Here is a 12,615-nt window from a genome sequence, read left to right on the forward strand (position 1 = left end):
GAGATAGACAACAGACTCGCCAAGGCAAATAGCGCCTTTGGAAGACTACACAAAAGAGTCTGGAAAAACAACCAACTGAAAAACCTCACAAAGATAAGCGTATACAGAGCCGTTGTCATACCCACACTCCTGTTCGGCTCCGAATCATGGGTCCTCTACCGGCACCACCTACGGCTCCTAGAACGCTTCCACCAGCGTTGTCTCCGCTCCATCCTCAACATCCATTGGAGCGCTCACACCCCTAACGTCGAGGTACTCGAGATGGCAGAGGTCGACAGCATCGAGTCCACGCTGCTGAAGATCCAGCTGCGCTGGATGGGTCACGTCTCCAGAATGGAGGACCATCGCCTTCCCAAGATCGTATTATATGGCGAGCTCTCCACTGGCCACCGTGACAGAGGTGCACCAAAGAAAAGGTACAAGGACTGCCTAAAGAAATCTCTTGGTGCCTGCCACATTGACCACCGCCAGTGGGCTGATAACGCCTCAAACCGTGCATCTTGGCGCCTCACAGTTTGGCGGGCAGCAGCCTCCTTTGAAGAAGACCGCAGAGCCCACCTCACTGACAAAAGGCAAAGGAGGAAAAACCCAACACCCAACCCCAACCAACCAATTTTCCCTTGCAACCGCTGCAATCGTGTCTGCCTGTCCCGCATCGGACTGGTCAGCCACAAACGAGCCTGCAGCTGACGTGGACTTTTTACCCCCTCCATAAATCTTCGTCCGCGAAGCCAAGCCAAAGAAAGAAGAATGACCTACTAATAGATTCCAGGAACATGGGCTTGAAGATATCATCCATGACTAAATTGTTTCATTTATCAGGCATTAAGATAGAGGAAAAATTACATTTTTAAAATTTCAGGTTCCAAATCACAGAGCAGGAACATGACAGAATCATCTTGTTGATGCCAAAGAGTTAAAATGCAGCGCACTTGAAAACTAATCTACTTTTGGCACATGCCGTCCATCAGTTTAAGTAGCCTCTTCATTCACCATTGACATTCTGTAGCTTTCCAGTGTGGTATCTGTCGCCTGCACTATGACAAGGTGCCAAAGTTTCTTGGGGGGGCATCTTCAAAACCTTTGAATTCCACCACTTGGAGTTCAATGGCAACAGATGAATTGGAACACCGTTCCATCCAGATTACCAATGGAATCACCTTGCATTTGAATTGGCCATTGTTCATATAATATCATTAATCACTCCATGAGCTTCTCTGCCTATGCTAAAGGAAGGCCAAGGGACCTCAGGATATATGTGATGCCAAGATCATTACCCTGTATAAAAACAAGGGCGAATGTAGTGACTGCAACAACTACCACGGCAACTCACTGTTAAGCATTGTGGGAAAAGGTCTCTGCCCGAGTAGTCCTAATCTGACTGCAAACCCTTGCTGATCGCATCTACTCCAAATCTCAGTGTGGCTTCAGGGCGAAGAGATCAACAGTTGACATGATCTTCCCAGTCCGCCAACTCCAGGAGAAATGCCGGGAAAAGCAGATGCCCTTGTACATCGCCTTCATAGACCTCACCGCTTTCGACTTTGTGAGCAGGCGGGGACTGTTCCAGCTGATTGGGAAAATCAGTTGCCCTCCAAAGCGGCTCAGCATTATTGCTTCCTTCCACGACAACATGAAAGGCACAGTCAGCTTCAATGGATCCACGTCTGAACCATTTAAGATTCTAAGTGGAGTGAGGCAGGACTGTGTCCTGGCACCAACATTATTTGGCATCTTCTCCCTGCTGCAGTCACATGCATTTCTGGATTCCGAGGACAGAGTGCATCTGCGCAAAAGAAAGCTCTTTTACCTGGCCCGTCTGAAAACGAAGAGCAAGACCCAGCAGGTTCTCATCAGAGAGCTACTGTTCATTGATGACGCAGCACTGACCTCCCACACAGAAGGGCAGCTACAGAGGTTCATCGATAACTTTGCCAAGGGCTGCCAAGAGTTCAGGCTGACGATCAGCATCAAAAAGACCAATGTGATGGCCCCACCAACAATCTGCAGTGGAGAGGAAGAACTTGACGTCACTGACAGCTTCCCATACCTGGCCTCCACCATCACCAGCAACTTCTCACTCGATACTGAAATTGACAAGCGCATCGCTAAGGCTGCCATTATGATATCCAAACTAAGCAAAAAACCGTAGAGCAACACCTCACAGTGAACACTAAGCTGAAGGTGTATCAGGCGTGTATCCTCAACACCCTGCTTTATCACAGTGAATCAGGGACAGCGTATGCCAGGCAGGAGAACCGGCTTGAGAGCTTGCACCACCGATGTCTTCGATGGATCCTGGATGTATCCTGGCAGGACAGACTCACCAATGCTGAGGTTCAGAAAAGCCAGTTCCCTCGGCATGCACCTCTTGCTGTGTCAGAGATGACTTCGGTGGCTTGGCCATGTGCATCGTAAGGAGGATGGACACATCCCAAAAGACCTTCTGAATGGTTGTCTGGCTGAAGCATCTCGATCCACCGCCGGCCACAGCTGCGGTTCAAAGCTGTCTGCAAGCGTGATCTGAAACTTGCTCACATCGATGGGAGCCCCTTGCTGATGACCGTGGCCAGTGGAGAAGCGCTGTCAGAAAGGGCGTGAAGAGCAGTGAGGACAGCTGGAGGACGAGAGGACATGGAGGAAGCAGAAACAACATAGCCAATTGACCACAACCCATCATTCCGACTTCATAAGCAGCAGGAGTGTCACACCAGAGTAGGCCTTATGAGCCATTCCAGATGGTGGTCTAAAAGGTACTGACTATCCATGGTGCTACCATTGTCTCATTGTCTTCTGAGACAGAAGGATGCCTACTACTACCTTCACAATGAGTTCCAACCCCTATTTCTATTCCCATGACTAAAGGAGTCATTGTTTTATAGCTACAGTAAAATGACAATGAAGACTGCTTTATGTGAACTGATTTTGCTGGCATTTGTGTGTTGCTAGATTTTCATTAGTTTAGTTGTGGCTACAGCTCCCATTGTTAGCTTTGACTCTATTTCAGAGCTGATATTTTATCTGAAGTGACTGTGGAAACTGAGTGTTTAATTATTAAATAGATGCACTGTGAATAATCACAAAAAAACTGAAGTTGTGAAACTGATGGGCTTTTATTAACTATTGAACAGCCATCAATCTCATTGACTGATCAAGGCAGAATGGAAGAGGGAGCATGCAAAGGGCTGTGGGTTGGATTGGTCTCGGGAGGCGTGTCCAGCCAACAGCAGCCAATCATAGCATAGCAATGGTTTACCACATAAATTTATCAGCTTTTAGTTTCTGACCATTCAGTTTTAAACTTGCCAAAAAGTAACACTGATTAGATTCTCTATTAATTAACATTTTTGCTTCAAACCAACAGTGGTAATTTCAATTCTTTCAAGACCTGCTATTAAATCCCATAATTCTTAATCATCTTCAGCCATTGCCATGAGCAGAGTCAACATTAGTAATAATCATTTAGAGGGATATAATTCCATTAAAGTTCTTCTGTTTCTTCGGCATGCTATTTTCTTTAAAAATGTTGAACAAAATGGGGAAAGAAAGTATCCATGATAATTATGCATTAATTTTGGAAGTAAACTACCAATTACAGTAAAAAAAAACCCTATTATCTGGAATTGAAGCAACTGGCAACCTCAAACAACCAGCAAAAAAAGGAGGAAAATATAAAGATAAATAAAATTAAAATAAATATAAATTTAAATAAATGTTTAAAATTGTAAAAGTAAATGTTCTCTGAAGTAACACAAACTTTTGAAGATGGGAGCAAATATTCAGCCAGTGGAGTGCCTTGGTCAAGCTTTGCTCAGAGTAGCTCTTTGAATAAAGTTGTGTTTGAATAAAATGGCATTGCCCAGGATGAAGAGCTGGTTGATATCACTCGCTGTAGGGGTGACTCTCCTTATCCCTGCTGAGTAAGAGTCTTTATTAGTATATTGTTCAGTATATTAGTAGGACTTTATCTGTAAATGTGGGGAGGAGGTGTTCATTATGATGTTATTGTTTGTCTTTTTGGCAGCTCCATGGAGAGGGAGAAACCTTCAGATATAGTGACAGTTAAATGTTTTCAAAGAATGTGACTGTAAATGAAGCAAAATGCTTTAAGGTTTTATATATTCATGTAGGTGAAGATTTTTTTAATGTAAGAACAGTGTAGGGTACAGTATTTTTGTCTTTTAAACTGTTTATTCTTAATCTAGGTGTATTAGTTGGGCATTGTCAGAGTCAATAAGCAACTGGGAAATTTGCTTATCCAGCATCTACCAATCCCTGTAGGAACTGCGTTCCAGGGGTTTTATACTGAACTTCACACACAAATACTGCACTGTATGAATTCTTACAGAAGCATTGAATTACCTTTATAATCCCCCATTTATTTTTGGGTGCATCATATCATGTACTGTCCTATCAAAGGCCTCCTTAAGGTTGATCGAATTTGGGGGGGGGGGGGTCAGCCCTTTTATTGTTCTGCCCTTTGTTTGCTGAAGACTCAAGTTGTTAAACAGCTGTTTGACTGCACTTGTTACACTCTTAATCCCACTGTTCATTTCTTGAATTTCCTAATCTCACTTGGAAAATGTAAACAAAAAATGCTGTTAATATTTAGTAGAGTCAGGCAGAAATGAGTTGAAACATTAACTGTTAATGGCTCACAAATGCTGTGTGCCGTGCAATTTTTAAATTTTGTATTTTAAATTTTGTCTCTGATGTACGTTCTTCATGATGTGTGACTGTTGGCACTGATGACTGGATCGTTTTGGAATTAGATTTCTGATTGGTATCATCAGTCAAGGCAATAATTTGCCAAAGCCTTGGTTAACCCTGTCTGCTGGGAAGTGGGTGGCATGACATTGGACTTGAATCATTCTGAGTTCTGAGGGTATTTTGTGAACTCACAGAATTTTTTTTTGTTTATTGTTCAAAATTCTAAAGGCTTCCATTGCCTCCATTTGGAGAATCTGAACAATACCAAATAGACCTCGGGATGGGCAATTAATGCTGATCTTGCTTGCAGCCCTTGCAAAGAGCAAATTAATATCTTCAATAAACTTGCAGATTCCAGAAATTAACTGCCCATTGTTGCGTTGGCAGTTGATTGAACACTTGCAGTCAACAAATTTGAATTATGTGGTTGCTTTATTTTGTTATGTTACAACTCATTTGGCAATAAGTTGCAATTTACTTAAATATTTCAGGAAAAGCTAGCTAGCATGAATAGTTTCTCAGAAGTAATAACAGTTATGTGGGAATTGTGCATTTAAATGAATAATTCTACTGAGAAAAAGGTAGTTAAAGAAGGCTCAATATTATGTATTTAACATTTCACGATTCACCTTCTTGAGATGATCCTCCACAATTTCCCAAATGGGGAAACACCAAATCTAATCCGCAGAAGGGCCACTTGGAGGAAGTGTTTATCTGTGTGAAAGGAAGGAAGGTTCAATCATGAGTCACATGATTCTGATTGTTCCTGATTGCTTTTTCTGAAGGGAGATACTCAACTAAAATTCATAGTTAGTAAATGTCAGGTAATATTTGGTGCCAATTTTCAAATTGGCACTTTAGTGCTGCACTGTTTCTTTTGATATTTCTGTCTGTCTCCTTGTCTCTGAGTCTTTGCACCTGTCTGTGTCTCTCTCTTGAAAAATGATTTTCTTTCAAATAGCAGCTTCACTGTTGCTTGTCTTTCAATGGTTTCCAAATTTATTGTCACAAACAAGTCACAAAATTTATTGTTTAATTTCCTAGTAACTTTTCCAGTTTCAGTAGTTTCTATATTTGTTATGGCTTTGATTTTTGCAGAGGATATTGATTTTTGAATGAAACCTTCTCCATTCTTTTTTATTTTTCAGTCTTTTTATTAACATTTCATAATATATACTCTATAAGGAGAATAGAAATAACACAATAAAAATGGTCTGCCCAAGTCTACATAGTATAAGTATTGTATATAAATTCCAAAGAGTGAAAATGTGACATATTAGAAATAATTATCCTAACAAAGAAAAGAGAGATAAAGAAATATTTATAATATATATAAAAATCCCAACTAATCTACTAAAAAAAGTATATATGTGTGATATATGTGTATATATATATATATGTGTGTGTGCCTGTGTGTATATGTATATATATATATATGTGTGTGTATATATATATTTGTGTGTGTATATATAAATATAAGTATATATATATATATATATGTGTGTATTTATATATATGTGTGTGTATTTATATATATGTGTGTGTGTGTGTGTGTGTGTGTGTGTGTGTGTGTGTGTGTGTGTGTATATAAACAAATAAATATATTCTTTTAAACAAACAACTGAGCAGCCAGGCCTAAGGATCTACAGAATAGTTTAAAACAGATCTCCGGTCCACACCTACTGATAACAAAAATGACTAGAATTATATTACATCTGGAAAGGAAGAGTTAATTCATAGAATAATGGCAGTTATATCTCATAAAAGTAATCAATAAATGGTTTCATTGTTTCTTCAAATTTGGTAGTTGTATAAAAAAGCATGACCTTTTTTTCTAGATTTAAGAAAGTAATAATATGAGAAAGCCATTGAAATAATGTAGGAGGATAAGAGTCCATTTTAGTGAAATATGTCCTCCAGCCAATAGGGTATATAAAACTATAACTAAATGTGTAGAAGTTGGTAAACAACCTACATCTGTAATTCCAAAGAGAACAGTCAAGGGGTTAGGTTGTAATTAAATAACCAATATCATTGATAGAGTTTTAAAAATATCTTTCCTAAAATTTTATAACAAGGGACATGACCAAAACATACAAGTCATGAAGCCACCTCAGTATTACATCTAGCACAAGTAGAGCTCGTATTAGGAAAGATGCAAGCTAGTTTGCCTTTAGACATATGAGGTCTATTAATTATTTTAAACTGTATTAATGAATGACATGCACAAAATGAACTAGTCTAGTAATTCTTCCCCATGTTTCAGAAGGTAATATTAGATGAAGTTCCGATTCCTATGTTTGTTGAATTTTATCCACAGGGACTGATCTCAAATTTAATATAAGAGTATAAATAGCATCAATTAAACCCTTCTGAAAGAGATTTAACTGGAACAAGGTGTCAAGTAAATCTGCTTGTTGTATTGTTAGATAATTTCCTGAATACGGTAATGTCTATTTTCTAAATTGTAGATAGCTTTGAAAAAAATGCGTGTATGGTCAATTGTATTTGGTGGAAAGTTGTTCAAAAGACAGAAACATTCTCCATTGTTAGCTTACTTTTTTTTAGTGAGAAGCTAACCAAGTTTGGAAACTCAAGTCGAATTTCAAAAAATTGCACCTGCCTCCTGTTCTCCCACATCCAGCTCAAATTAAGGTGGGGCAAGGAATGGGGTTTGGCAATTTAAATAATTAAGCAAGATTTTTTTTTAACCAGCATTACAGGTTTTCTGTGCTCCCAGCCCGAACAGCTTGAACGGAGGAAAGGATAGTTTGAAACTGATGCTTAATTTAGAACTTTATTTCACTGCACGGTTAGCGTTGGGGCATCATGTTTACAGAGCCAGCAACTAGGGTTCAAATCCGGCGAAGTCTGTAAGGAATTTATGCGTTCTCCCCATTTCTTCCCACCCTTCATAACAAGGTTGTAGGTCAATTTGGTGGCACGGGCTTGGGGGATTAAGGGGCTGTTACCATGCCGCATGTCTAAATTTAAATTAAATTTGTTAGCCTGGGAAAGCCGATGTATTTCTACCAAGCTCAAATAATCAGATTAACCACCAAATGAAGTCCCTGGGGTCAAGAATTAGACCCTTCAGCACCTTTACTTGGCATCATTGAGGTGATGAACCATCTTAATCTGCTCCTTCTCCAGAGTTCTCCTCATCTACCAATAAAGATGAAGCATAAATTGAGGGATTTTACATTTGCATCCCTTTTGATATCGAGTCAAAAGGCCCAAATTGAGTAATAGATCTTGATATTAAATTTGAATGGAAAACATTTGAAATTGTCTCAATGCATGACTTTGGACATATTCACATCATATTATTAAAAGTAACAGAGTATATTTAAAAAAAGCTTTCATATCTATGTAGCAGTTCCTGAGTCTCACAGCAGAGTTCACCACAGGGAAGAAAGTTCCAAAGATTATTTATTTTGGAGATGTTTGCTGGTGAGGTGTAATCCACTGGGAATTGCCAGAAGCAAAATTGCATTTCACTTCCTTTCTCTTCACCAATGATTCTCATCTCCACAAATGCCCCAATACATAACTGTTAACCATCTCCTTCCTCTTAAATCCAATCTCCCCCCCCACCCACCCCCCACCCCACAAGCCCTTTCTAATTTGCCACACTCAGCTTCATTGTTAAATCATCTCTCTCAATTCTGCTGTGTTTGAGTAAACCTCCTGAAAAGTTCTCTAATTTGTTCAGGATTTAGTCACATAAAACATTTGATGATATTTAATTACTTAAAATATTGGAATACACATTCCTTTGTCCTTGGAGCATTTGCTTTGTAGTTGCCTCAGATGTTAAGTGCTGTGTATTTTTTATTCTGGTTACAATGGCACATTAATTGGAGAATTAATTTTCTGCTTGTTACTAACCAAAAATAGCAGGTCTCCTCAACCACTCTTGAGATATGGGCTTCCCATGATATGTGGACACTCAGCAAGGATCCCTTCCTGTGAAAGCACAAATGAAGGAAAATCAATTAGCCATTTTGATGGTAGGGTCACTTCTAGTCTTTTTGACAAATAGCAGGCATGTATATGATTTTTTTTTCTCATGGAATCTAATTCCTGACCAGGATAAAGTTGAAATTCATCTTGTCACCTGGGGGTACACCAAGGGTTAATCAATAGCCATTGCCTCTTTTGGTTAACTTGGGTGGAAAGCTTTGAAATAATTACCAAACATTATGATGGACTGATTTTTCTTTTTAAAACACCACCTTCCAACAATAAATCCAATTAAATATTATGGTGGTGTCCTTTTCCAATACTGACTAAAATATTCCATTAAAGGATAAGATCCCTTACAGTTCAACTGATTTCTCCTCCCTACCAGGGCCCTTCGAACCTGTCTTACTATTAGTTGCGATCAGGCTGATCTAAGCTGTGTCAATTCTCCCCACCTTCTCTTCTTAAACACTTCTGCTTCGAATCTTTTGAATAGTTCAGCTTTTACCAGAGAGTTCTAGGGATTCACTGTCATGATAATGAATATGCATGAGATGTATGCAGATAGAGGTTGAGCTATTAACCTGACCGGAAATGAGAGGGCATGCACACGTTGTATGCAGACGCGAAATGGTGGAATAATGGAAGCAGAGAAATAAAGACATGCTGATATTCAACTGGTAAATCATGTGTTGATGGTGTTACCAATTTCACATTCCGGGCCACAAATGTGACATTGGCGACGAGGAGAAACATTTTGGATTTTGATGAATGTTTCATCATGGCAGTCACTGGAGCTGAATTTCTAGCACTTCGTGGTGTTCCTCATTTTGACCCGACAGGCGATGCAAGCACTGTAAGCGTGAAGTGGAAGACATGGCTTGAAGAGTTCGAAGCTTACGCCGACAGTCGTGGCCTATTTCTCGATGGGAGTACGGCGGAGCAGAAAGCACAGTGGAGGGCGTTACTTCTCTTCACCGCAGGACCTGCAGTTTGGGAAACTTTTAAGACGCTTTCGAATACTGGAAGGAAGGAGGAATACCAGAAAGCTGTAGATGCATTGAATGCACACTATGTAGTGACACCGAATGCCACATTTCAACGCCATTTGTTTCGCAAAACAAAACAGGAAGATGGGGAAACGGTCGCCCAGTACGTGACGAGATTGCGACAACTGGCTGTTGGATGCAATTGCGTGGCAGCTGATTTGGACAACCAGTTATTGAATCAAGTCATGCAGCACTGCAGGTCAGATAAACTCAGAAGGCGATTGCTGGAAAAAGGGGGTGAGTTGAAACTTACTGATGCTTTAACAATTGCTGCTGCATTAGAGGCTGTTCAGGGGCAATTTCATACCATGAAACTGAAAGACAACTCAAGCCAGCCTAGTAAAGACAAAGTTGGTCAACAAGTAAATAGGCTCTCGCATAGCCATAGCCAGCCAAGAAATATCCCGACACGTGACTTGGAGTGTTACAGATGTGGAGAGAGAGGTCATTTTGGAAAAGACCCATGCTGCCCAACAAAAGGCAAAGTTTGTAGAAAGTAAAGACCACTTTGCAAAGAAGTGCAAAAGCAAGTCAAATGCAAACCAGAATGGGAAGAGTACAGCTTCTAAGGGCAAAGCTTGGGGGAAAGGAAAGTCTCCTGGAAAGAAAGACAATTATGGACAGAGAAAGCAAGGCACAATTCGCCATAGTGGTGACCCAGAAAGTGAGGATGATGACGACAACCAGGATGGGCAGAAATACTATCAGTTTACATTGAATGATGACCATCATGAGAAAGTCCCAGTGATAATTGGTGGTGTGACAGTTCCGGTCATTGTAGACTCAGGCAGTGACAGTAATGTAATTAACCGACACTTATGGGAGAAATTGAAAAAAAAGATAATTTGTACGTCAAAGAAGTGTTCAAAGAAACTGTATCCATACACAGCAACTAAGCCATTGCAGACCATTGGATGTTTCACTGCGACTGTTGGAGCTGGTGACAAGCACACCGAAGCAGAGTTTGTTGTCATAGATGAGAGGGGAGAACCATTGCTGAGTAGACGCACGGCGCAAGATCTGGCAATACTTCATATTGGAGCTCGTGTCAATTCAGTTCAGTCATACGATGATATGAAGCAAGAATTCCCTGCAGTTTTCCAGGGAGTAGGAAAGCTGAAAGGTCGACAACTAAAGTTAACAGTGGACAAAACGGTCAAACCCAAGGCGCAACCAGTCTCCAGAACCCCATTTGGACTTCGTGGGAAAGTCGAGGCCAAAATCAGAGTTGATTGAGCAAGACATTATTGAACTTGTAGAACATTCAACGCAATGGGTCAGCCCAGTAGTGATCATGCCCAAACCAAATGGTGACATGAGACTGTGTGTTGATATGAGGATGGCCAATGAAGCTATAATTCGAGAATGACACCCCATACCACAGTAGAAGAAGTACTCCAGGAGTTAACAGCCAGTCAGGTGTTCTCAAAATTCGATTTAAAATGGTCCTATCATCAAAAATGGGCCTATCATCAACTAGAGCTGTACCCAGAATCCAGGGACGTGACAACATTTGTGACTCACTGTGGATTGTACCGGTACAAGAGGCTATCATTCGGCATCAATGCAGCTCCTGAGATCTACCAGTACGAAATCCATCGAGTGATTCAAGGCATTCCTGGAGTCACCAACATTTCTGATGATATCATAGTCCATGCAGCTACACAGGAAGAGCCTGACAGACGGTTGAGGATTGTGCTATCCAGACTACAGGGGGCAGGCCTTACTGTGAATGGAGACAAGTGCCAGTTCGGTGTCTCAGAGATGAACTTCATGGGACACAGGCTTACACGGGAAGGACTGAACCCAGCTGATGCCAAGGTGAAAGCTGCTGCCGATGCACGTGAACCCCAGAATGCAACGGAGATGAGGAGTTTCTTGGGATTGGTCAATTATTGTGCAAAGTTAATCCCTAACTTTGCTATACTGGCAGAACCACTGAGGAAACTAACCAGGAAAGGTGTACCATTCCATTTTGGCCCTGAGCAGAAGGAAGCATTCACAGCTCTGCAACAAAGTCTGATGAATGCCGATACTCTTGGGTATTATGTTCCGGATGTACCAACCAAAGTCATAGCGGATGCTAGCCCTGTTGGTCCAGGCGCATGATGAGGGACCAAGAATCATTGCCTATGCCAGCAGATCTTTGACAGACGTTGAAAGGAGATGTTCTCAGACAGAGAAAGAAGCCCTCAGACTTGTATGGGCCTGCGAGAGATTCCATGCATATTTGTATGGCATTGAATTTGAACTCATCACGGACCATAAACCATTGGAGGTGATCTAAGCCACCAGGTCCAAACTGTGTGCCAGGATAGAACGATGGGTGCTCAGACTCCAACCGTACAAGTACAGAGTAGTGCACATGGCTGGGAAAGCGAACATTGCTGATCCGCTGTCCAGATTGTTGAAAGATGGATGCCCACAATCCAAGTCAGAACTGGGGACAGAAGCAGAGAGCTTTGTATGCTTCGTAGCTATCCAGTCGACACCGGGAGCTGTGACAACGAGGGAAGTCGAGAGAGAGTCCGAACATGACCCAGAACTCATGGAAGTTAGAGAATGTATCCAAAGTGGACAATAGGACAAGTCCACTCACAAGGCATATGTTCCCATTAGATATGAACTTTGTTGCATCAGGCAGTGTGTGTTGAGGGGTTGTAGATTGGTGATACCACAGAGGTTGAGACCGAAGATCATATCATTAGCTCATGAAGGACACCTAGGTATTGTTGGTACCAAGCAAAACCTCAGGAGTAAAGTATGGTGGCCAGGTTGTGATAAAGACACAGAGAAATTCGTCAAAACCTGCCATGGGTGTCAACTCACAAGTAGGAGTAATTCCCCCAGAGCCGATCTGGAGTATGCAACTCCCGACAGGACAGTGGAT

The 12,615-nt window shown here is 41.2% G+C and overlaps 1 long non-coding RNA gene across 2 annotated transcripts in view; it reads right to left on the minus strand.

The window, feature by feature from the left end:
* LOC138737425 (uncharacterized) overlaps nt 1-12,615 on the minus strand; it is a 67,517-nt gene that overhangs the window by 50,829 nt on the left and 4,073 nt on the right. Inside the window, exons 2-4 of one of the 2 annotated variants that reach the window (XR_011340902.1) lie at nt 8,602-8,679; nt 5,340-5,424; nt 3,584-3,913 (exon numbers count right to left, since the gene is read on the minus strand). This is a non-coding gene — a long non-coding RNA (uncharacterized lncRNA). Of the gene's footprint in view, nt 1-3,583; nt 3,914-5,339; nt 5,425-8,601; nt 8,680-12,615 lie in introns of those variants that run through there. The other variant, XR_011340903.1, reaches the window with a different exon arrangement.

The sequence above is a fragment of the Narcine bancroftii genome, chromosome 6 (genome assembly GCF_036971445.1).
Source record: "Narcine bancroftii isolate sNarBan1 chromosome 6, sNarBan1.hap1, whole genome shotgun sequence".
NCBI classification, from domain to species: domain Eukaryota; kingdom Metazoa; phylum Chordata; class Chondrichthyes; order Torpediniformes; family Narcinidae; genus Narcine; species Narcine bancroftii.